At 41.2% G+C, this 26,468-nt stretch overlaps 2 long non-coding RNA genes across 3 annotated transcripts in view; both read right to left on the bottom strand.

Moving 5' to 3' along the window:
• Positions 1-11,542: 11,542 nt before the first annotated feature.
• On the bottom strand, positions 11,543-23,009 carry LOC121029787 (uncharacterized). Of its 2 annotated transcripts, XR_005789890.1 has the most exons (4): positions 22,174-23,009; positions 20,919-21,094; positions 16,889-16,962; positions 16,612-16,720 (listed from the first exon to the last, which is right to left on the bottom strand). It is a non-coding gene; the product is annotated as an uncharacterized LOC121029787 (long non-coding RNA). The 2 variants fall into 2 exon arrangements; XR_005789891.1 differs by lacking the exons at positions 16,612-16,720; positions 16,889-16,962 and adding an exon at positions 11,543-11,598.
• A 223-nt stretch (positions 23,010-23,232) lies between these two features.
• The window catches only part of LOC121029786 (uncharacterized), a 174,959-nt gene continuing 171,723 nt past the window's right edge, over positions 23,233-26,468 (bottom strand). The window contains exon 6 of the long non-coding RNA XR_005789889.1: positions 23,233-23,616. This is a non-coding gene — a long non-coding RNA (uncharacterized LOC121029786). The remainder of the gene's footprint in view (positions 23,617-26,468) is intronic.

Here is a 26,468-nt window from a genome sequence, read left to right as displayed (position 1 = left end):
TGCTCCTTCTATCCCTACTTGAAGGTTTTTATCAAGAAACGATGCTGTATTTTGGCAAATGCTTTCTCTGCATCTATTGAGAAGATCATATGGTTCTTATCCTTTCTTTTATTGATGTGATGAATCACGTTAATTGTTTTGCGGATATTGAACCAGCCCTGCATCCCAGGTATAAATCCCATTTGGTCATGGTGAATAATTTTTTTAAAGTATTGTTGGATCCGGTTGGCTGGTATCTTGTTGAGTATTTTTGCATCCATGTTCATCAGGGAAATTGGTCTATAGTTCTCCTTTTAGGTAGGATCTCTGGTTTCAGAATCAAGGTAATGCTGGCTTCATAGAAAGAGTTAGGAAGTTTTCCTTCCATTTCTATTTTTTGCAACAGCCTCAAGAGAATAAGAATTAACTCTTCCTTAAATGTTTGGTAGAATTCCCCTGGAAAGCCATCTGGCCCTGGACTCTTGTTTTGGGGGAGATCTTTGATTACTAATTTGATTTCCTTACTGGTTATTGGTCTGTTAAAATTTTCTATTTCTTCCTGTTTCAATTTTGGTAGTGTATATGTTTCTAGGAATTTGTCCATTTCTTCCAGATTGCCCATTTTATTGGCATATAATTGCTCATAATATTGTCTTATTATTGTTTTTATGTTTGCTGTGTTGGTTGTGATCTCTTTCATTCTTGATTTTATTTATTTGGGTCCTTTCCTTTTTCTTTTTGATCAAACTGGCTAGTGGTGTATCAATTTTGTTAATGCTTTCAAAGGACCAGCTCCTGGTTTCATTAATCTTCCACTGTTTATTTTGGTTTTGGTATCATTGATTTCGCCTCTAATCTTTATTATTTCCTGTCTTCTGATTTTGGGTTTTATTTGCTGTTCTTTTTCCAGCTCCTTAAGGTGTAAGGTTAGGTTGTGTGTCAGATCTTTCTTCCTTCTTTAGGAAGGCCTGGATTGCTTTATACTTTCCTCTTATGACCACCTTTGCTGTGCCCCAGAGGTTTTGGGTTGTGGTGTTATTTTCATTGATTTCCATATACTTTTCAATTTCCTCTTTAACTGCTTGGTTAGCCCATTCATTCTTTAGTAGGATGTTCTTCAGTCTCCAAGTATTTGTTACCTTTCCAAATTTTTTCTTGTGGTTGATTTCGAGTTTCATAGCGTTATGGTCTGAACATACGCATGGTATGTTCTCGATCTTTTTGTACTTACTTAGGGCTGATTTGCGTCCCAGTATATAGTCTATTCTGGAGAACATTCCATGTGCCCTGGAGAAGAATGTATATTCTGCCGCTTTAGGATGAAATGTTCTAAATATATCTGTTAAGTCTATCTGGTCCAGTGTGTCATTCAAAGCCATTGTTTCCTTGTTGATTTTTTGATTAGATGATCTGTCCATTGCTGTGAGTGGAGTGTTGAAGTCTCCTACTATTATGGTATTACTATCAATGAGTTTCTTTATGTTTGTGATTAATTGATTTATATATTTGGGTGTTCCCACATTTGGCGCATAAATGTTTACAATTGTTAGGTCTTCTTGGTGGATAGACCCCTTGATTATGACATAATGCCCTTCTGCGTCTCTTGATACAGTCTTTATTTTAAAGTCTAGATTGTCTGATATAAGTATGGTTACTCTGGCTTTCTTTTGTTGACCATTAGCATGATCGATGGTTCTCCATCCCAGATTTACATTTTTTTAATGTTTTAAATTATACCTCATTTTTAAATTTTTTAATATTAAGGTTAATTCAATCTTTTTTTTTAATGTTTGTTTATTTTTGAGAGAAAGAGAGCGAGCAAGAGAGGTGCAGAGAAAATGGGGGACAGATGATCCTAAGCCAGCTCCATGCTGACAGCAGAGAATACGATTCAGGGCTCAAAGTCCTGAACCGTGAGATCATGGCCTGAGCCAAAGTTGGAAGCTCAACTGACTGAGCCACCCAGGTGCCTCTATAACACTTTTTTTTTTTTTTTTTTTTTTTAGTGTTTATTTATTTTGAGAGAGCATGAGCAACCCCAGGAGTGGCAGAAAGGGAGAGGGCAAATCCCAAGCAGGGTCTGTGCTGTCAGCACAGAGCCCAGTGCAAGCTGGATCCCACGAACTGTAAGACCATGGCCTGAGCTGATATGAAGAGTCGGATGTTTAACCAACTGAGCCACTCTGGATCCCCTTAAATTATAATACTTTTAAAAATAGTTGTATCAGATGATTATAGGGCTTCATAAAGTGTATTCATAAGCATTTATAGCATATATAAGGTAACCAACCTGAGGAAGGCCTGCAAAGATAATTATTTTTAGATAATCAAGAATATTCTTTTCTTTTTTAATTGATCTTCTGTGATTACCGCAGTCTATAAATAGTGATAAAAAGTCTAATAAATGAAGAGGGAAGGAAGGAAAATATTAAAAAAAGCACAGTATAATGAATTGGTCTATAACCATCTAGAAGAGAACAAATTACAACTGGCAGTTTCTCAGAGTACTTCTGCAGCCACATATATAATGAATCATAAATCTCTCTGCACCCCAGTAAGGTTTTTGGTTTGAAGCACATGAGGAAAGCGTCAGGATGGTGTATTGTCTCCCTTGGGAGAAAGAAATGAAGGCAAATTCATAAATCAATGAGGAATAAATCCCAATCTCTGCCTGCCACTGAGACACTCAGCTTATAGAGTTGTGAGCAGACTCCATCAACAGAATACAGGTGTAGACAAAAAAATTTGCATAGATAAAGCACCTTTGTGCCTATGTGATCAGACTCTGAAACCAGGAACCAAAGGAGCTGGTTCCTTTTCATGAGCACATATCTTTACTAGCAATGAAATGGCCTTTAACTTTGCTTACCCTTCCTTTAAGTGGTAAAGGGGGAGTTTCCTGCTGTCCTTCAAGCCCCGCCAATAGATGATACTTGTCAACCACTTGGGGGTGTGACAAAAGACCAGAGAAAATACTGCAGAGAAATACCTTAGTTTTAAAGCTATTTTCATTTATTCTCACACTTAGGAAGCATCAGATGAGTCTACTTTTTCCTATACTAGCCATGCCAACTATCACGGTTAGAACTACATGCTGCTAACATAAATGACTATCTTAAAAGCAACAGAATGCACGTACCCTTCGTGTAGGTTGATATATCGAAAAATACAGGAAATCTGCTTTTACAGTTTTCTTTGCCTAAACAGGCTAGTACCTGAGCCAGTTTTGCTGCCTGAAATGTTTAAACATTGCTATAATTGTTCCTTAAAACTGTTTGGGAGCTGAACAACCTGCCATTTCCCTTAAATAACAACCTGTCACAGTGACAAATGTGTAGGTGGTTGGTCCGCAATGCAAAAGTAGTCTGTTGCAGCCCATGTATGAGTAAGAGGCAGGTTCGTTAAAATGAAAGAATAAAATTTACCCCTACTCAGACACAGTGCTTTGGTTATTTGAGGGGAAATGTTTTATTTTATACTTAAAAATAGTCAAATGGGACTTACAAGTATTAAATATTTGTTCCTTAAAAGATTTCCTTTACCACTTTTCTTCCAAATTCTCTTAGTCTGCTGGCTGTTAGGAATGGGGCATTTTATTATCCATTAAAATGTGACATTTCATCTCATAAGACTGTCCTCTACAAACTGATTTCAAGAAAATGTGGATACACTTCTTAACTTTGGTGAATAGCCATCTTGCTTTTTCAGTGATTTTTTTTTTTTTTAATATATAAAGAAATGGAGGGAAGAGAACCATAGTAGTGAGAACAAGGTCATACTACTCACTGACATGACAATCTCCAGTTTTTATTATTTGTAATTCCAAGATAGGTATCCTATTCTGTAGGATGTAATGTAGATGTAATGGTAACAAGTACATTTCTGCTTTCTCCCCTATCAGCATTCATCAGATTGCTCCCAGATGCTAGGAAGGAAGTGCAGTCATCAGATGTGCTTCGCTTTGGAGCCTGAAAATGAGAGGGTTATAGCTGACTGTGTGAATAGCAATTCCCTGGAGGAAAAAGATCTGGGAGCAGACCCTGGTGCTGGCCCTGCTTTCCATACCCAGGATGGCCTAGACTAGATTTTAAATGCCTTTACCCTCAGTATTATTAATGTTACCTACTCCTTTCTCCACTAGGGCAAATTCCCTTCTTCTAGTACATGGACCCAAGGTGTTGATGATAAGGAAGAATGAATCAAAATATTGGGAGGGGAAATAGAATTGAATGTGTATTTGTAGATTCCTCATTTCCGGAAAGATTCTAAGTCCTCTCGCTTACAGTAATAACAATGTTAACAGAAATTCTTCATAGTCCTTTTAAAAATGTTACCTTGATTTAGGAATCAGTAAATGTTCTGTGAACAGATGTAAAAGTCCGGCTTCCCAATGAAGATCTCTTAAGACTGTAGGGAGAGTCCTGGATTTGGGCCAAATCACTGCTGCTCTGCACAAGGAATGTGCTTGCAAGACCAGCATAATGGAAAGAGTCTGTCTCTGATAAAATGGCAGGGTAGCGTTCCCAGATACAGACAGCATATGACCCCTTGTAAGTCTTGCTGTATTAAACCTGAGGGACGCCAGGAGAAACAGCTGCCTCCAAACATAAGTGGAAATTGAACTTAATACTCTAATCATCATAAATTGTAGTGATTATTTGTGTAAAACCGTAAGTGTGTGCTATGACTACATGAATCATTTACAGAATATCCTTTCAGTTATTAACTTGGCATAAATAGTAATCCCTGAAGATTAAGTTGAACACTAATCACTTTGAGCATTCAAGAACCTTTTGTAATCCCGAGTTTCTTATTTACATATGATAATTTCCCTGGTGGTAGCTGAGTAGGGCTGATCGTTGCTATGTAAGCAATAATGTATGACCAGGCAAGCTGGAACAAGGCATGGGGTTTCCCCCTCTTCTCCCAATTCCTCCCCTTCCTTCATTCCCAATTTGAGCCTAATTAAAACTCCTCAGAACTCAGCTCGGCTTAACTAGAGGGCCAAACAAGCCCTGAAGTGCTGACGCCTCCTCCATTTCTGCCTGCTGGGTCAGCTCATTAAGAGTCTTGATTGTATAGCACATCCATGGTGGCCTGACCACAGGTTGGGGAGGGGGGGTGCGAGCTTCAAGAGCAAAGAAGCAGAATACACCTCAGCAAGTAAATTAACAATTTGCCTGACTTTTTAAATGCATTTTAAAGATGGATTTTAATTTTTTAAAGTAATATGTGCACCTCGTTTCAAAATCAAATTTATCTTCCAGCAAAATGAGCAACTTTTGCCCCACCTCTCACTATCAGTCTATTTACCTTGTTAAAATCCATTTTCAGCTGAGTAGATTTGAAGATCTAATTGGCTTTATTCAGCAATTCATGAATTGAGCAACATCACATCTAGCAAGTAGAAAGGAGCTTTGAGGAGCTCTATAAAATTTAAGGCTTTCATAGCCAGAAGGGGGTATGGACGAGGAAGTCATTTTTAAAAAAGGGTTATTTCAGGCAACGTCACTTTCCTTTGGGGGGAGGGCAGGAGTCTGTCATGCAGATTAACTCCCTAGTGTTGACCAGGAATTTCTGACAGATTGGTTCCAAATTCCATTCCTGGGAGAGACAACAACCACAGTTAGGTTAGGTATTAACCCATTTAGCTGAAATGGGGCTTAGCACAGGTGACTCCCTTTGGGGTCTGTTTCTTTTTTAACAACCCCATGCTTGTAAATAATATGTTTATACTGCTATTTACTTTTGAATTCTGCACACCAAAATTTCGACTTCATATTGTAGTGGAGGATTTAACCAATTTATGCACACCTCTCCCATTTCCCCTACCCTTTCATCCCAATATAGTTAGATCAATTTTGGATCAAATCACTCAGTATTGCATTATGACTATATAACTAGTGTTCACAACCAAGCCAAGTAAGGTCTGACTGTAATTATATTGCCTTTCTCTTAAAACCATTTGTTTCTCCTAGTACTTTTTTTCATTTGTCGATAGATGATCACTTTTTTTTTGGTAGTTTTATGGTTTTATTAACACAAATACAACATGCACATAAGCTGTCTGTTCATTTTCTTCGCTGCACAGCCTGGCATAGGGACTGGTGACTCTGAGGGCCAGCTGGGCTGCTGTTTCCACAATGGCTTTGCAGTTCTGGGGGGAGACATGGTGAGCAATCTGCACAGTGAGATTTGTTGCACATCAGCAGCACTTCAAGCTCCCTCACATTATGGACTAGTGTGAGAAGTAGGGGAGATGATTCATTTTCGGAAATACCAAATAAAAACTGTGCTGTCTAATTAACAATAGGTTTAACAACCTATTGGAAATATGTATGAACCCCCGGCCACAATGGAGTCCCAAACTCTTAGACACTTCCTTGTTCTTTCCCTCTCTGTTTTGCGGGCTTATTTTCATGGGCTTTGCAATAAGCATATGCCAGAGAACAAAGGGAGGAGAGACTGAAAGTCTCTGCATCACCTCCGGGAATGTGCATTTGTTCTAATCAGACTACTTTTTGCCTTATGTGGACATAGATGACATCAGGGTAAGGCTGTAACCTCTGTAGTACTCAGCCAATGAGGAACCAGGGGAGGGACTCAGGCTAAGAAATAAATTGTCTGCTGTAACTGGCCCAAGTGTGCCTGTTAGACACCTGCTCTTGCAAGAATGTTGATTAAAGCCTCATTTCACTGTGCTCTGAGACTCTGCGTCCCTCCTTTGGGTTGATGGGCTTATTTCTAACACTAGGAACTTCCGGAAGCCACTGAGCAGCATGTGCTTTGTTTTCCTGTTGCTCCCCTAACCAATGCTGGGCATCAAGATCTGGCCCTTGATTTTTCTGCACACCCTATTGTCCATGCCTCTGGGTTTCCACCAGTTGTGCTTCATTCTGATAGATCAGTCTGACTGGTGCCAGATGAACTTCTTGGTCCTCTTTTTAACAACCTAGTGCTTCACTAGAGGTCTGAGGGCAGCCGTGATACCAAGTAGGAGATGGTTGCCACCTCCACAGGCAATGCCAAGGAAGAGCTAGATTTATCACCTTTTAAAAATGAATGCTCCAACAGATTCATCACCCACACCTATTAATAATTTTTCATATTCTCAAACAGTTGCAGATCTATTTACTCTCTGAAGCCATCATTCTGTAGACACCCAGTACAATTCCCTGAGCTCCCATACAAACTCCGTGCTCTCCAGGCCAGTTCTGAGCTGTCATCCTGTGGCTGTGCTATGTCATCCAGCAACTTCTTTAGAAGAGGCACAAGTGAGGTAAACTTTCTGATTCATGAATATGATATGTCTGACTATGTCTTTATTCCAGTCTAGCTGCCCAGTGGCCTCTACATTTCTCCCCAAGATATACCCAGTTCTATAGTATGTTCATCCTCGGAAGGCTGACACCTCCAGGTCAGAAGACCCTATAATGGTCTTCTTGCTCAACTGTTTTCTGGAACATTTTACGCTAGGAGAACTCATCTTTTAGTTACATACTTCTTTTTTTTTTTTTTTTAATTGTTTAATTGTTATATGCTTAGGCCTTTTCTGTCCAAGGACATAGACTGGGTTGAGGGGAAGAAGTCAAAAACTCAACGGCCTGAAATTGACTCTCCTTGGCCCATGAGAGTCTGGCAATTGTCCAAGACAAAGAATGTAGGGTAGTATTCTCTTGGGCTGCCATCTGTCCAGCTGTTAGTGCCACACCTCACTGTGGGCTACAAGTTGTGGTGCAAGGCTCACATGTTCTAACACCTGACCCTAAAGAATAAGGATTGGTCAGTCTCAGAGGGATGAACTGTCCATAAGAAATCAACACCATTTTTTCCTAAAAGGAGTCAAAGCAATTTGATATTCTTCTGACAAGGGAGAGGGAAGGGGCATCTAGGGTGCTGCTCAAATTAAGGGGAAATGGAAGGAAGAAAAAGATTTAAAAGGAAGATTTATGTAAAAAAGATTTCCATCTTTACCAGCCCTCTCCCTTGCCTCTGTGGCGGCTGGAAACGAGAGATTTGCATTTTGAGCTACCTTTACAGGTTGGGGTGGCTGAGTCACCTACATGGGGCCAGTGGGCAGAAGACTGCTGAGGGGCTCCTGAAAAAGTCTTTTTTCAGACTTCTTTTTTCAGACAGACTTTTGCTCCCATCTGTCCTTCCTGCTTAGGACACTGTGAGGACCTAATACATACATAGAGCCATCATGTGATGATGGTGACAAAAAGCCCACCTGTAAGGGTGATGGAGCAAAGGATGGGAATGACCTTGATGAGCTGCCCCATCAGCCCTGAGATCACACTCTCCAGACTTCTTGTTAATTAGTAAATGTCCCGATGCAGCAAGCCACAGCAACTTGGATTTCCAGCCACTTGGAGGAGATAGCATGCCTAACTGATACCACCAGTCAGGGAGAGCCTCTTCCTACTACTGTATGTCTGCCATGATCCTCCATGTGACTTGGCTCAGTCCTGTCCACACACTGGGACTGTGGGCCACTCAGGGACTCAACATAAGGTTTCCCCTTACTGCCCATCTGGCTCTGAGCTTATGCCCTGATAGGATAACAGCTTCCCTTTAGGACTGGAGTCCTGCCTTGATCTTGCCAATTGTAGGCCCTAATTCCGTCAACACCACCATCAAATATGTTAGCAACTGATCCAACTCAAGGTGTCCAATTCCCTGCCTATCTGGCATCCAAATATGGTCTCTTGCCAGGTGTTCCATACTGTAGCCCATGATACCCTGCTAGAACTTTCCAAGGTCAGCTGCTTTCCTGAATGGCCAGTTACCTTCTACTGGGCACCAAGCTCCACCTGCCTGGCTGAACCACCTTCCTGACCTTTAGTGGAGTTTGCTGATCCTTCCTTTCTCAATCCTTGCCCACCCCCAAGGAGGTGTCTGGCTCCATGTCTTGTCCCCTGAGTAACACATGTGCCAAGTAGATGATATCTAGGCCATCTACATCCTCTACATGGTTGCTAGTCTGGATTTTAATCCCTTATTCTTAAAAGGGATTCTTATTCTTATATTCTTTAATCCCGTATTTAATTCCCTTTTATTCTTATAGAATTAAAAACTGCTTCTACTTTTTGAGGCAAATGGGGCATAAATGCTCACTAAAGGTTAATCAGAAAGTTGATAGAGTCAAAAAGTAGCAATGGTTCAGTCATGTTGATTTTGCTTAGCTAAAGAAAAAAGTGAAGAAGTATTTTCCATTTTTTAAGTTTTCCTCAGACTTAGATTTAGCTTAGATTTAGACCTCAGACTGTCTTTAGCTTTTTCTTATCGATTAAGTCTTTAATATGAAAATTAAGTTAAAGCTACTATCAAGAATGTTGTTTCTTTTTCTTTCGGTAGGGGATGATTCTTTCAGTCTAGGCATTCAAAAGAATGCTTTTTTTTTTTTTTTTATCAGTTTGATAAGTGGGAAGTTACCATGACAACCAGACCAAGGTCCCTAAGGCTGTTGTGGCTTTAGAAAGATGTGTTTCTCAGTGGGGTGTATTGCCGGAGTTCACTACCCAGGCAGGTACCTCCAGTCTGTCCCTACTCTGCACATAAAGCAGAAAGAAGCAGGTGGAGCTGTGCAGACAGGAGGTGTCTCTCAGCCATTGTAGTATGCACAGCAACTCCTGTTCTGTTTTCCCTTCCTCAGAAGGTATTTGTTGCTGCTGCAAATTCCAGCCACTATTCTGAGTGTATTATAAGCGTTAACTTGTCCAATGTTCACAAAACCTCTAAGGTAGGTACCATTATTATCCCCAGTTTACAGATGAGGGCACAAAAGCATGGGGAGGTGAAATAATTTGCTTGAGGTTTGGTAGCTAGAGCATGGCAGAGGTGGGACTCAGTCAGTATAAGCAGCTTGGGCTCTTAACATTATGCTGAAGTCTGAACATCACTCAGGGATGTAATAGGTAAATGTTTTCAGGAAATGTATAAGGTCCTGAGTAACACTGAAATGAATATATTTTATTTTTATTTTGAGAGAGAGAGAGCGTGCATGAGAAGGGGAGGAGCAGAGGAAGAGAGAATTTTTTTTAATATTTATTTTTGAAAGAGAGGAGGGGGAGGGAGGATGGGTGGGGAAGGGGCAGAGAGAGAAGGGGATTGAGGATCCTAAGTGGGCCCTGTGCTGACGGCAGAGAGCCCAATGCGGGGTTCAAACTCATTAACCATGAGATCATGACCTGAGCTGAAATCAGATGCTTAACCAACTGAGGCACCCAGGCACCCCCGGAGACAGAGAATCTTAAGCAGGCTCCATGCCCAGTGCAGAGCCTAACTCGGGGCTTAATCTCATGACCATGAGATCAATATCTAAGCCAAAATCGAGAGTCAGATACTTAACCGAGCCACCCAGGCACATTATTTTCTAAAACTTGGATTCTCAAGAGTAAAAACTTGACCAGTACCTGCAAAATGAGGGTGAAATGTCCATTAGAATAATACATCTTTACTTAAAAATAAGTTATTTGTGAATTGCTAGTGTTCAGATTAAAGAGCTAGAAGTGTCGTGAAAAAGGAAGGAAAATATGAAAAATTTTCATACTGAAAAATTTCCTACTGAAAAATATGTCAGCATTTTCGATTCTGTGCTCTGTATGAACAAAAGCAACGGTGAGAGGCTTGTTCACCATTGAGAAGTCTATGGAACTATGATTAATATTGTATAAGAATGTAGATATTCTGAAAAATGGAAAGAAGCAAGCATTTCAACAAGGGATAGTATCTGTGGGGAGGGTGGGAATGGAGATTTTCAGAGAAAAAAAAGGAATGATGTTAACCGAAAACTCAAAGGAGACCTCGAGGGGAGCCATCTTGAGTGCTGACTCCTTTCTCGTGAAAGAATTCATCTATCCTAGTGTATGATGCGAGGCATCAGGACAAATGAGTCTCTGCCTTAAGGCATTCATAAGTTAATGGAAAAAAAACAAAGGGGTAAAATAGGCAACTGCCACCCATTGTGATATGTGCCATCATAGAATTAGGTCAGAGTACTAAAGGGAATTCTGAAGGGGGGCCCTATATATAGTAGCCTGGGGCCAGAACCACATCTGGAGAGAAGGGATGCCTTGGCTGAATACTGAAGGTTGGAGAGAAGTTGGCCAGGCAAACATTACGGGGAAATGTTTCAGAATAGAAGCACAATGTTCAGTGGCCTCAAGTGAAAGAGACTGTGATACCTCTTTTTTTTTTTTTAATGTTTATTTTTGAAAGAGAACAAGCAGGGGAGGGGCAAAGAGAGAGGGAGACACAGAATCCACAGCAGGCTCCGGGCTCTGAGCCATGGGCACAGAGCCCGATGCAGGCAGGGCTCAAATCCATGAACCGTGACATCATGACCTGAGCCACCCAGGCGACCCTTAGACTACAGTACCTATTGAACTCCTGAGGTTCAAGACCGAGGGTCCTTCCTTAGGGCTGGAGCAGAGGCTGTGAGGTGGACAGGGTGAGGTGGGCCAGGGAAACTGAGAAGGGTCAAGGTCATGGTGACAGGTATGTCCCTGGGGGGATATGGACCAATTGGCAGCCCCAGGGAGCCTTCGTCCAAGTCACTGTTGTGCGTTGCATTCTTCCTGCATCCCTGCTTTCCTCATATTCCCCTGCCATCCATTCCTGCAGAAATCAAAAGTCATAACATGTAGACTACTGTAACTGTCCCTGGCTTAAAACTCTTCAGTAGATTTCCCATGGCATTTACGATAAGATCTGAGACACCTATAGGCCTACAAATCTTTACCTCATCTGGCCACTGTTTTCCCCTTCAGCTCCATCCACACCCACTTCTTGCCAGTGGCATGTTCTCAACAACCTGCTCCCAGCTAACTCTTGCTCAGCTGGGACCTTTAGGTCTCAGCTTAAACTGTGCTTCCTAGGAGAATCCTTCCTTGATCCCAGTAGGCTCCTTTGTTACGTTTTTTGGGGGTTTTGGGGTTTTCTTTTGTTTTCTTTTTTTTTTTTTAGGTGGAATTCACAGAACAGAAAATTAACAATTTTAAAGTATATAATTCAGTGGCATTTACTACATTCACAGTGTTGTGCAACCACCACCTCTGTCTAGTTTCAAAACATTTTCATCATCCCAAAAGAAAACCCTGTACCATTATCAGTCATTCTCTATTCTTTCCAACTCATGGCTGCAGGCAACCATCAATCTGTTTTCTGTCTGTATGGATTTACCTATTCTCAATATTTCATATAAAAAGAATTGTATGATATGTAATATTTTGTGCCTAGCTTCTGTTCAGCTCCTTTACATGATTAAGTAAATTTCCATTGTATAGATACTACCATGTTTTCTTTCTCTATTCTTCCACTGATGGACATTTGGGTTTCCAATTTTTGGCTATTGTGAATAATGCTGCTACGGACATTTGTATACAGGTATTTGAGTACCTGTTTTCAATTCCTTTGGGTGTATATACCTAGGAGTGGAATTGCTGGTCATATGGTAATTTTATGCTTAACTTTTTGAGAAACTGTTAAACTGTTTCCCTCCATGGTTGTATGGTTTTGTTTTGTTTTTAATAATCCTATTCATCTGCCTATATCCTTCTCTTACCTACCTTACAAACTCTGTAAATGTGCTGACCATATCTGATTTATTTACCAGAAGCTAACAAAGTATGCACTCAAAAATATTTGTCCGCTGAACAAAGAAATGAGTGAATGTGACAAAACTGATTCACGGTTTGAACAGATCACTCAGGGTACAGGTGATGGGTGGATTGGAGGGCCAGATGTGTGACAGAAACCAGCAGGGGCTGGCTGCATTGATCAGGAGCCTGATTGGACCCATAGACTCAATGAGAGACCTTCCTCCAAGTTGTCATCACCACCAGAGCACAGCCCAGTGCACTGCATTATACCTGTTCGTTTGCTTGATATCTTCCCCCATTTGTCCGTGAGTTCTTTAAAAAAAATTTTTAATGTTTATTTATCTTTGACAGAGAGAGAGAGAGAGAGAGAGAGCATGAGCGGGGGAGAGGTAGAGAGAGAGGGAGACACAGAATCTGAAGCAGGCTCCAGGCTCCGAGCTGTCAGCACAAAGCCTGAACACATGGACACGAGGCCTGAACTCATGGACAGCGAGATCATGACCTGAGCATAAGTCAGACACTCAACCGATTGAGCCACCCAGGCACCCCTGTCCATGAGTTCTTTAGGACAGCTACCACCAAGTTTTTCTCCACTGCCAAGTAGTTGCACAGTAGATTCCCAACCAGTGTTTGATAAATGCATGAGTGAATACAAATGCAGAAACAGATAGTAACCGTATGATCTTAGTGAGGCAAGATACATAACTTTTATTTATTTATTTATTTTGAGAGGAAAGGCAGAGAGAGGGAGAGAGAGAAAGGAGAAGAGAGAATCCCAAGCAGGCTGTGCTGAACAGAGCCTGATGTGGGGCTCAATCTCACGACTGCTAGATCATGACCTAAGCTGATATCAGAAGCCGAATGCTTAACTGACTAGGCCACCCAGGTGCCCCGAGATACATAACCATTTAAGTCTTAGTTTCTTCAGTGGCAAAATGGAGACAGTGATGGTCTCTGCTTCATAGGATTTCTGTGAAGAGTAAAAGAAATGAAGCCACCAGGGCTCTTGGCACTGGGCTGCCCATGGCAGGCCCTCACTAGTGGCATCATGCACTCTTTATGACTGCAGATACAATTAGAGCAAGTGACCTTCAGGTAAAGGAATAAGATTTCAGCCTAAACGACAGAAAAACATTCTAATGTAAATTTTATGAGAGCAGGACCACATTCATGTTGTTCCCTTTGGTGTCTCCAGTGCTTGACACAGGGCCAAGACAAACTATCCACCAACTGTGTGGTAAGTGAGACTGATCAAAGGTAGAGTGGGCAGCCTGTGAGGTGAAGAGCTGTTCATCACTGGAAGTAGGCAAAAACTGTCCACCTGTCAGAGATGCCGGAGAGGAAAGCCTACTTTGGCAGGACAACAGTTGAGGTGGCCACAGAGATCCCTTGCAATTCTGGGATCGTTTATGTCCTTTGATTATCCTTATGAGACAGCAGACTCCTCCAAGGCATGAGTTGGGAACAGAGTAATACAAATATGTCTGTAGGGGTAGGGGCTACGGAACATAGTACTTTTCTCATCTTTCATGGGCAAATGAAAGCATTATAAATGCTTCAGAACTGAAAATGATGAAAGAAACTGAAATTTGGAATTTTCTGAGGAGCCTGAGTTTAAGGATGAAGGAAAGCTTCATAGAAAGTGAGGAGCCCAAATCTCAAAAAGATATCTGTACTCCCACAGATATTTGGCTATTCACAGTAACCAAAGCATGGAAACACCTAAATGTCAACAACTGAATGAATAAAGAAAATGTGGAGAGAGAGAAAGGGAAAGAGAGTGTGTACAATAGAATATTATTTGGCCTTGAAAAAGAAGGAAATTCTGCCGTTTGCAACAACATGAATGAACCTGAAGGACATAATGCTAAGCAAAATAAGCCAGACACAGACAAATACTTCATCATCTCATTTACACGTGGAATCTAAAATAGTCAAACTCACAGAAATAGAAAGTAGAATGGTTGTTGCCAGGGTCTTAGGGGAGATGGGGAAAATAAAGAGACGTTAGTCAAAAGGTACAACTTTCAGGCAAGATGAGTAAATTCTGGAGATCTAATAATGTACAGCATGGTGACAGTAGTTAAGAATATGTATTGTATACTTAAAACTTGTGAAGAGGGTAGTTCTTAAGAGTTCTTACCACACCCAACACACACAAAAAAGAAGATGACAACTATGTGATGCTAGATACCTTAATTAGCTTGGGGCGCCTGGGTGGCTCAGTCCATTAAGCATCCAACTTCCAGCTCAGGTCATGATCTCATGGCTCCTGAGTTCAAGTCCTGCGTCAGACTCTCTACTGTCAGTGCACAGCCCACTTCTGATCTTTTGTCTCCCTCTCTCTGTGCCCCTCCCTCATTCATTTCTCTCTCTCTCTGTCTCAAAAATAAATAAACATTTTTTTATAAAAGGAAAAGACATTAATACTTAAAAAGAAATTAGCTTGATTGTGGTGATCATTTCACAATATACACATGTATTAAAACCTGAAGTTGGGGCGCCTGGGTGGCGCAGTCGGTTAAGCGTCCGACTTCAGCCAGGTCAAGATCTCACGGTCCGTGAGTTCAAGCCCCGCGTCGGGCTCTGGGCTGATGGCTCAGAGCCTGGAGCCTGTTTCCGATTCTGTGTCTCCCTCTCTCTCTGCCCCTCCCCCGTTCATGCTAAAGAAAAAAAAACAAAAACAAAAACAAAAAAACCCTCAAGGTGTACACCTTAAATATATACAATTTTTTTAATTTTTGAATTATACCTCAAAAAAGTTGGTAAAAAAAGCTAGGAGTCTAAGACTCAGATAATTGTGTTTTACTTAATGTACTTCTCTTTAGCAATTGCAAAAACTTTTGTATTTTCCAATTGGAAAATTCTAAATACTATTTTCACTGTGGCAAATACACATGACATGAAGTTTGCCATTTTAACCATTTTACCATTTTTAAGCGTACAGTTCAGTAGCATTAAGTACATCTGCATTGTTTTACAACGTTCCATTTCCAGAACTTTTTCATCATCCCAATCTAAATATTTTTAAATATTAATGTCACCTAAGAACTCTGTTTAGAAGCTGGAGGTAAACTGTTGATTAGCAATTAGCTTTTTTAAAGAAAGGAAAACCAATAGAATGTCATTTTTCCAGGATCATCTCATGAAGTTGCTTTCCTATGAAATAAAGTAGCTGAGTTTCCTGAGTAGAAAAGGTGCTTTCAAGAGATTTTCTGTCTGTAAACTGATTTACATGTCATTTGTTTGAGGGTTCAGAAAGATTAAAAACCATATAGATTTCATGCATAGCAATCACAGTGGTCAATAAACACCCTCAAAACCTTCTATTCCAAGAGTCAATAATTGAAGCTTTCCAAGCATACTATGGTGCTACTACAGAAATGAAAATCACCAGCCTCAGATAATTTGGTTACTTACTTTATTTGCACCTATTTGAACTACAGTTGCTTTCACAGCAGGAGTGTAATAACTCCACCTGCCCATATCAGAATCTCATAGATAAGACATGAAATCCATTAACAAGACATCATTTTTTGACCACAGAGGTAGTTTCTGTTTCTTCTCCAGCTGACCTTGCAGGGCATCCCCAAGCAGCTCTGTGTGCTGGGCTCCACTGGCGGGCATCAGTGCGGAGGTGGGCCTGGGCCTCACACATCACATAGTCACCCAGGGGCTCCACCAACACAGCCAGCGACAGTTCCTGACGACAATGCACAGCAGGCCCACTCAGACCAATTATAATCAGCTCATATTGCTTTATTTTACTTCCTTCATTTGATAGAAACAGAATCACCAAATTCAAAAGATTCCTGAGCAGCAAAGGTGAATGAAACAAATAGCTAATATCAGACACCATTTCAAAAGCAACTGCCTGGGTAAGCCTGTAATAGAATTTCCCAGTTTACAACTCTGAAGATGAAGAAGGCAAGTTACCATGGAAACAAATACTCTCTTTAAAGAGAGACAGGCTCCTCTCTTAGTCTGAGTTCTTTCCAGAAGGGAGGAGGGGAGAGAAGGGGAAAGGCAGGCCAAGGATCTTCAGCGAGAACAATGAAGTTTTCTTCTCATTATTGAAATACTACCTATGAAATTTGCTTCCAGGGTCAGCTCAAGACTGTTTCATTTTCTTGGCTGTACTATTTAAGAAAAAAACAACCTCAAGTCAGATATTTTAAGATGTGTAAGCAAAATGACACTGTATTGATCATTTCTTTAATTTTTTTTCTTTATTCAATTAATGACACATGTTGGTGACAAGTGAAAACCAATGGCAATACATGACATAAAAGGCAAAGAGGACTCACTTTTCCTGGTCTCCTTATTCACAGCACACACTCTCTGAGGTAACACTCTGTTGGCTGTTTTTCTCTGCCTCTGCCTTGTTCATGGATATATACAGTAAAAAGATTATATACAAACAGAAACCCCAATTTAAAAATGGGCAAAGAACTTAAATAGCTATTTCTGCAAAGAAAATATACAAATGACCGGTAAGCGCATGAAAAGATACTCAACATTAATGATTAGGGAAATGAAAATGAAAATAAGATCTCATGGGACGCTCGGGTGGCTCAGTCAGTTAAGCATCCGGCTCCTGATTTCAGCTCAAGTCAGGATTTCAACTTGTGAGTTCAAGCCCCATCGGGCTCTGTGCTGACAGCATAGAGCCTGCTTGGGACTCTGTCTCCCTCTCTCTCTGCCCCTCCCCACTCGTACTCTCTCTCTCAAAAATAAACATTTTAAAAAATGCTTAAAATGAGATCTCGCAATAAGATACCACTTTACACCTACTAGGGTGGCTGTTATAAAAAAATAAAAAACAAAATTCCAAAATAGCAAGTATTGTTGAAGATGTGGAGAAATTGGAACTATTAGGCACTGCTGGTGGGAATGTAAAACAGTACAGTCACTCTGAAAAACGGTATGGTACCTCCTCAAAAAATGTAAAACAATTACCATATGTTCCCCAGATTCTACTTCTGGGTATATAACCAAAAGAGTTGAAAACAGGGATTTGAACAGATATTTGCACACCTATGTTCATAGCAACATTATTTACTATTGCGTTATTTTTTTTTTTAATTGAAGTGTAGCTGATACACAATGTTACCTTAGTGTCAGGTGTACAACAGTGATTCGACAAGTCTGTACGTTACGCTACAATGGCATTGTTTACAACACTTGGGTAGAAGCAACCCCAAGTGTCCATTGACAAAGGAGTGGATAAATTGCAGTATACACATACAACGGAGTATTATTCACCCTTAAAAAGAAAGGAACTACTGACACATCTACAATATGGTTGAACCTGTAAGACATTATGCTAAGCGATGTAAGCCAGTCATAAGAAGACAAATACAGTCATAAGAGGACGAATACTATATGATTCTACTTGTATGAGGTGCCTCAAAGAGTGAAACTAATAGAGACAGAAAGCAGAAGGGCAGTTGCCAGGGGCCAAGGGAGGGTGGGAGGAGGAAGTTAGTGTTAAAATGGGTACAGTTTCAGTTTGGGAAGGTGGAAAAGTTTTGGAGATGAATGGTGATGATGATTACACAACAGTGTGCATATACGTAATGCCATAGAACTGTCCACTTAAAAATGGTTAAAATGATGTGTGTCAATTATATTTTTTAAAAAGTCCAAAAAGTGGTTAAAGTTGTAAATTTTGTTCTGTTTATTTTAACACGATAACAATTGTTGTAGTTATGTGTCATGTACAGGGGTGTTTTTGTATATATAGTTGACCCTGGGATAACACAGGTTTCAACTATGCTGGTCCACTTATACGTGGATTTTTTTCAGTAAATACAGTACAGTACTATAAATGTATCTTCTCTTCTTATGATTTTCATTTTTTTTTTGAGTTTATTTCTTTCTTTTCAGAGAGAGAGAGGGAGTGCATGTGCAAGCGGGAGGTGCAAAGAGAGAGAGGGAGAAAGAGAGAATCCCAAACAGGCTGTCACCTCAAAGCCCGACATGGGGCTCTAACTCACAAACCGTGAGATCATAACCTGAACCGAGATCACGAGTCGGACACTTAACTGAGCCACCCAGCGCCTCTCTTCCTTATGATTTTCTTAATAACATTTTCTTTTCTCTAGCTTATTATAAGAAAATAGTATATAAAATATATATAACATATAAAGTATGTGTTAATCAGCTGTCTTATCAGTAAGGTTTCCAGTCATCAGTAGGCTATTAGTAGTTAAGTAGTTAAGTTTTGGGGGAGTCAAAAATTGTATTTGGATTTTCAACTGTGTGGTGGGTAGAGTGGCGCCCCAGCACCCTGCAGTGTTCAAAGGTCAACTGTATAGATGTCTTAGATAGATAGATGATAGATAGGTAGATAGATAGATAGATAGATGGATGTACAGGGATTTCATTTTTGCTCTTATTAATTTTACTAAAAGAGAATTATACTACACATATATTCCTTATGTAACAAACCCCAAACCTTAAAGATATAAAGCAATCATTTAAGTCTGCTTAGAATTAGGGATTCTATGAATCAGGAATTTAACCCAGGCACAGAAGGGACAGCCATCTCTTCTCCATGGTGTCTGAGGCCTCTGGAAAGACTCAAAGGCTAGAGCTTGGATCATCTGGAGGCTTCTTCACTTACATGTCTGGCAGTTGGCAGTCCTCACTTGGACTGTCAACTGCAGTATCTCCACATGGGCTGCTTCTTTGAACTTCCTCATAGCATGGAAGCTGAATTCAAGCAGTGGTGTCCCACGAAAGGAGACCAGAGGTATGTGGCATTTTTATAATCTAGCCTCAAAGGTCACATTGAGTCCTACTATATTCAGTTGGTTGAGGCCATTACAAAGATCTGTCCACGTTCAAGGGTAAGGGCTCAATGGGAGGAGTGTTAGGTCCTTTGTAAGAGGAGTCTGTGGGAGGGACGATGTTGTTGTGGCCATCTTTGGCAAACGCAGTCTGCCACAACTTTCATTAGTTTGCAGCTTGCTTTTACAGCATTTCAGTGGCATCCCCAAAAGTCAGTAAAGATGTCATTCTTCAGTTTTTCTCACTTATTTATAATTACAAAATTACTCTCAATTCCAAAAGTAATATAAATGTAGTAACAAAACTTGGAAAACATGTACGAGAAATTTATCCACAACCCCCCTCCATCAACCAATCACTGTAATTATTTTTAGTCTTTTTATTCCATAATTTTCTTATAATGTACACAAAGTTTTGTGTTCATTTTTATTTTCCCTTAGCATATAAGCCCCCAAATTCACATCTCAGTACTAAGTTATCTTCTTTATTTTTCTTGTGCGGACAAAGCAAAAATAAGAGTAGGGTACATGACGGGACAAAATCTTCAGCTCAGAACATTTGCTTAGCCTAATCCTACGTAAAACACATTGTGAAATATCACACCAAGGTTTCAAGTCCCCCATCTTCTTTAATGAACAGAAAGCTGAGACACACCGATTCTGGAAAAGTCGTGGCTTGAGTGAGTTGTGCCTCTGGCCACAGTTATGTAAGGAGCAAGCTAGTGACTGGCCTGGGTGTGGAATGCCAGCACGCAAGCTTTCACTCACTTTTCTGCTCTGAAAGCTTGGCTTCAGGATTTCAACAAATACATGAATCTAGCATATTAAAGATTGACAAAGCCCATATCTCCTAAACACTATTCCAAACTATTGCTCATTGTCACTGGCCTGCTGTGAAATGAGAAAAAAATAAAATAAAAATGTGGTGAGTTTTTCATAAAGCTAAATGTATTCAGGTTTTTAAAAGTTGAGCTTTTTTCTGGGATTTTTAAGTTTATTTATTTTGAGAGAGTGAGAGTGCGAGCAGGGGAGGGGCAGAAAGAGAGGGAGAGAAGGAGAGAGAGAATCCCAAGCAGGCTCCATGCTCAGCCTTACATGGGACTCGATCTCACCACAGCGAGATCATGGCCGGAACCACTATCGGGAGTCACATGCTTAACCGACTGAGCCACCCAGGCGCCCCAGGATCATTTTTTTTTTTAATGTCAACATTTATTTTCTTTTATGACATAATTCTGATCATAGATTTTCTTAGCATTTCCGGTCAGCAAAATAAAACTGGCAATTCTAAACTTAGTCACCCTTAAATTTAGTTTCAACTATTTTACTGCTCTGTGACATCCCACCTCTAGGAAACACTGATCTAGTCCAGACTGCCTCCTTATGAAGAACCTTAGAGTGTGATGTATATGTCGAAAGGGATTACATTCCAAGGTAAGGGAAAGACTGGTTGACATGAGAAAGGCATCCAGAATGCTGAGCTGTGCCTGTGACAGTCCAGTTGTGTGCATCAAGCAGGTCAGTTATGCTCAGAGCCTCTTACCTCAGCCATCAAGACCTGTCAATACTGCCACCTTCTCCCTGCAGGGTGAGGAGAGGTGAGAGCCTTAATTGTGCAAAGTGCAGAATGCTGTGTCAGTGCTGAGCGTCTCATTGTGCTGTGTCCTGTCCTCCTTGGAGCTTTCCTTCACAAAGGCTGCTCAGCAGGTCCTGCAATGGCTGGTGGAAAAATGTGAGGAGAGATCTTCTAACATACCAAGTATTTCCCTGGGAGTTCTTAATTTCAATGAGAAGAATATTCTCTAATTAAAATGCCGCTGCAGATTTTTTTAAAAAACAAATTGCCATCTAATTTCCCTTTGATCTGCTTTTTCCATTTGGGTTGCAAGGTTTAACGGAATTTTCCCCAAATGCTTTGAGTCTGCAGTAATTTTATTCCATTCTTATTAAATTTCAAAGGACAAAATGCGAAGCCACTAGAACAATCTAAGCTTTTTACCACTTCACTTATGCAATAAGCATTTTCAGGGCATTCTACAATGTGCCTAACATTGCGTTAGGTGTTGGAGATACAAAGATGAATAAATACAACTTGGCCCTTGCCCTCACTTGGTTCAGTGTTTCCAGGACATGATCAAGCCATAAACAGAACAGTTGTAATGCAGTGTGGTGATGATAGAAATACCATCACACAGCCGTGGTATAAAATCCCTTGCTGGAGCAAAGTGGTGACTCTGGCTGAGCTGACACTTTTTTATTTTATTTTTAAAGATTTTATTTTTAAGTAATCTCTACCCCCAACGTGGGGCTCGAACTCACAACCCCAAGACCAAGAGTCACATGTTCCTCTGATTTAGCCAGCCAGGCACCGCTGAACTGACACTTTAAATGAAACTTAAAGGAAGACTAAAATTCAGCCAAATGAGGGCATGAAGGCATCCCAGGCAGATGAGACAACATAAGCTTAGGTGCTGGAGTGGGAAATGGCATGGCCCCTGTTGCGTGTGTGCGTTTGTGTAATGTATGTCCATGTATGTGTATGCATCTATGTATATGTGTAAGCCTTTGTGTGTGTGATTGTGTTTCCATGATAGGAAAGAGCTGGGGTAGGTATGGTCTGGGAGACTTAACTGAATGGCATGAGGACAAGCAAGTTAATCTGAAGCAAGGTAGCAGCATCCTGTATTATTTGTGAGTCTTAGAGAAAGATTCAAAGGTTTGCTTTAGACAACCTAGAAAGAAGACAAAACTGACTCCTACACAGATAAGTTTGACTTTAATGCATGTTTTGAACATACCTATTGGGTTCTCTGTTAGAAACCAATGCTCATCCCTGGAATGAAGAATCCACGTTCTCTTGTAGAAATGATTCCCGGGGCCCTTGTCTTCTGGGGTCCAGTCCAGGGCTTCTCAAGCCTTGATATCCACCAGAAAATGGATCACCAGAGATCTTGTTAAGACGCAGATTCTGATTCAGTGGCCCAGGATTCTGCATTTCTAACAAGCTTGCAGGTGATGCCAGTGTTGCCGTCCACAGAGCGCACTTTGAGCAGCAAGGTCTAACGCCCTTGTTGCCACAGTCTTGATCACCTGCCCCCTAGACAGACCACAGGGGATTCACTGCCCTCAAATCAGTAGTTAATAGTGCAGAGTCTGCCAGAGGACTGTGTTTGGATCTTCCATGTCCCTGGGATATAGGGTCCCATCCAGCAGGAGTCCGGACCCTCAGGTTTGGCTCCACAGACCTAGAAGTGAAGGGTGGAAGTGGGGCAGAAGGAGGTAGAAATGGTGGTGTGGGGCTGGCACTTGCTCAGAAAATAGGCCCAAATACCTCCTGTGACAGGAATTAAGATACTAAGGGGCACAGAAAAAGGAAGCGGGAGCTCAGGCAAGGGTCCGGGCAGAGCCTCAGAGTCGGGGGGGGGGGGGGGTACTTATCACTGACTATGTGCCAGGGACCATATTTAAGCTTTACACAGCTGTCACATTTCATCTTCAGCCAAAGCCTGTGCAAAGCAGACTATAAATCCCTGCTAACAAATGAGGAACTTGAAGTGCAGAGCATTTCACTAAATCACCCAACCTCCCAGTGGGTGCACAGTGAAGCCAGAGTTCACACTCAGGTCTGCATGATCTGAAAGCCCAAGGCCTTCAGGTACCCTACACTGTCCACTGTCCTTTATGATGATGAATGAGATCCAGGCTCTGTGCTTGGGCCAGAGGTATCCTAGGGTAGGGCCTTTTGATACATATATATTTTACATTTTATTTATTTATTTTGAGCGAGCATGAATGGGGGAGGGGCAGAGAGAGAGGGAAAGAGAGAGTCCCAAGCAGGCTCCGCACCAGCAGCACAGAGCTCAATGCGGGGATCGATCCCAGGAACCGTGCAATCATGACCTGAGCTGAAACCAAGAGTCAGACGTTCAACTGACTGAGCCGCCCGGACGCCCCAGTTCTTTTGATGTTTGCTTCCAAAGCAAGTAATGTCAGCCATGAATAAAGGAAGGCCTAGGCCAGGAGGAAGCAGGTCAGAAGCTGGCATCTAAAGGAGATCTAGTATCTGGAATTGGACCACTCCTGGAAAAAGAGTCCTGGCTCTCTTGGTACCTCTGCCTCCATGTAGCCCAGCCAGGGGTAAGAGCCCTCATGATCTTGGCATGTGCACAGGTAGACAAACTGGTTGGTGGGCATCTTCAAGCCATCTTGAATAGAAACTTCGGCAGCAATGGAATATTTACCTGAAAAAAAGGAGACAGAGCACTGAAGGGGAAGACTATAATATGACAAAGGGTCTTGGACACAGTAAGTAATCAATAACTGGAAGCTGCTATTATAATTATTGCTGCTGTTGTGGGATGCTGATTCTGTGCCTTGCTAGAGAACCAGCCAGTGAGCTACTAGCAACATCCCCAGGGATAATTCAATATAAAATATTCTCAGGAAACTAAAGCCTAAATGAGTCCACCCAAACGGCCAACAAACCAGCTGAAGCTTCATAAAGTACCCTGGGGAGCCTGTACCTCACCATCACTAATATCGAGATACCAGGATGCTGTTGGCACGTGGTCACCACTCATGCCCACCTGTTCCCCCTTGACCTCATAGTTCAAAAATTGTGATTCTAGATTCCCAGAGCCTTCCTGTAGAATGAGCCTCAGACTGCAGTTGAAAGACCCACTCTTTTCCCTCGCTGACACAGTCTCCTCATGTGTGAAATGGAGATGATCCCCCCTGTGCAGCCTACCACAGGACCAAGTGGGAGGAAGTGTGTGAAAGGAGGTAAAAGACTGCTGAGCCCTACACACGTAGAGGCAATGACATTACTCTGCCGACGTCTTGCCATTGTCTTCTGACTTGGGAACTTATTCTTTATTAAAATCTTATTACTGCATCTTCTGTGTTTCCTCTAAACTGCCTCAGATCCTTTGAGGAACCAGGAAGCATTTACTTCCATACATACCTCCATAAAATAAAAGCCTACATGGAACCTAAAAGCAAAATTACATGTATAGATCTAAATGCACCTGTATGTGTATAGACACATGTATGTATGCACACAGTCACACAGATATTTATACAGATGTATATATAATAATGTAATATATATAATTTGTCCTCTGTACCAAACTCAATGGACCACCTATGAAAGCAGGTGAAGCATTTGCACAATTAGTTTAAAAGATTATTATTTAAAAACAGAAATAGCTTGGAGCAGATGACTGAAAATCATTCCTTGCTGCAACTCAAATGAAAGAAGCTGTCTGATTCTTGGAAATTTAGACATTCTTCTAGTAATTTAGCACAAAAATGGGCCTGGCTCAATCTGCTCTTCACATTTTGGTAATTTAAAAGGACATAACGGAATTTTATTTTAATGGTAATTGCAAACTCATGCAGAAAATGTAAATGCACATTTCATGATTAGCTTACAGCATAAACTATGGCTTCTATTAATGTATTCCAATTTGTAATTCTTTTCACAGTATGAGATTTGAAAGCTGTGATTAAAATTAATTAGGTTAAGTAAAGTTTATCCCCCCTGAGCACTTCTATTGGGAAAAAGCAAGAGGAAAATGTGAACTACATCTGGCTCTGCAGGAAGCTGTGTCTTCACAAGAAGTCGGCTGACTTCTTTTCTCCCCACAGAGGTTGCATGCTGCTTATTTGGCATATCTCAAGCACCATGTATCTCCTCAAGGAGCTAATTGAACCATTAAACTATTCTGTGCTGCCTCACAAAAACCAGACTGTGACTACATCATCTTCAAATAAAGATATAAGGTAGATCCATCCATTGTTCACCCACCATCAATCGCCCCCCCCCCCCCCAAACGTACATCTGGTAAACCTAAGGTAATGCTGGCCACCCAGAATTCAGTACCATAATTGCTATGAAGGAGGTGCCAAATGAGGGAACAATAAAGATAATGACTAATTAACACCTGTACTGAGCTCTCTGCTTTGCACATTGTCTTAAATATTACCTCAGTTGATCTCCTCAACAATCCTGACAAGGAATCCTTACTGTTCTCCCATTTCACAGATGAGGATACTGAATGTTAAGTGAGGTGCCCAGGATCAAAAAGTGCTGGAGATTAGACCCAGTTCTAATCCTACACTCTTAAGGCTCAGCTCTATAGCTACACAAAACAAAATAAAACAAAACTTTCAACCTATGTCTGGCCTATGTTTTCATAATAAGTTGAAATTCATTACTATCATATGATAGGAACTAAGGCAAAGGTTAACAGCTCCAGAATGGTGTCACACATCCCAATAAGTAAAGCATAAATTTGGACGGCCAAGACAAAACAAAGTGAAAAACTGACCAGGGACACTCTACTTCTATTTCTTCTTCTTCTTCTTGTTTTTTTGTTTATTTTTTTTTTTTTGTTTATTTTTTTTATTTTGAGAGAGAGTGAGCAAGAGTGAGCACATCCATGTATGGACAGGGGAGGGGCAGAGAGAGAGAGGGAGAGAGAGAGAGTCCCAAGCGGGTTCCACACTGTCAGGACCGAGCCCAACTCGGGGCTCAAACTCAACAGATCATGACCTGAGCCAAAATCAAGAGTCAGGCACTGAAATGACTCAACCACCCAGGTGCCCCAGCAACACTCTACTTCTTACTGAAGACACTGGTGAGAGCTCTCCAGTCTTCCTTTACTGTCCCTTTGCTTGATACCCAGCAACTTGTGCTGCCCCTGGCTCATGTCCTTTGGCACAGTGAAGTCCCAGTTCTGGTCCAAGCCCTGGGAATACAGACACGGACAACATACATCCTGTGTCTGAGCTAGCCTGTCCTATGTCCTGAGTCATGATAGACCCTCATCTCCTGTGACTCATCCTACCTGGCTCTCCACACTGTCAGCCCTGACTGTATCCAGGGAGGACTAGCTGGTCCTATCTGTTAACTTGTGATGATGTGAATTAAAATGCCATCAAGGAAGGAAAAAAAATACCTCTCCCTGGGCATTTTAGTTTTTTTAAAAAACTTTTTTAAGGGGCGCCTGGGTGGCGCAGTCGGTTAAGCGTCCGACTTCAGCCAGGTCACGATCTCACAGTCCGTGAGTTCGAGCCCCGCATCAGGCTC

The sequence above is a fragment of the Herpailurus yagouaroundi genome, unplaced genomic scaffold, assembly GCF_014898765.1.
Source record: "Herpailurus yagouaroundi ecotype Mexico unplaced genomic scaffold, PumYag 139, whole genome shotgun sequence".
Taxonomy (NCBI): domain Eukaryota; kingdom Metazoa; phylum Chordata; class Mammalia; order Carnivora; family Felidae; genus Herpailurus; species Herpailurus yagouaroundi.
The sequence above is the reverse complement of the archived record's forward strand: the minus strand, read 5'-3'. Positions and strand labels throughout refer to the sequence as shown.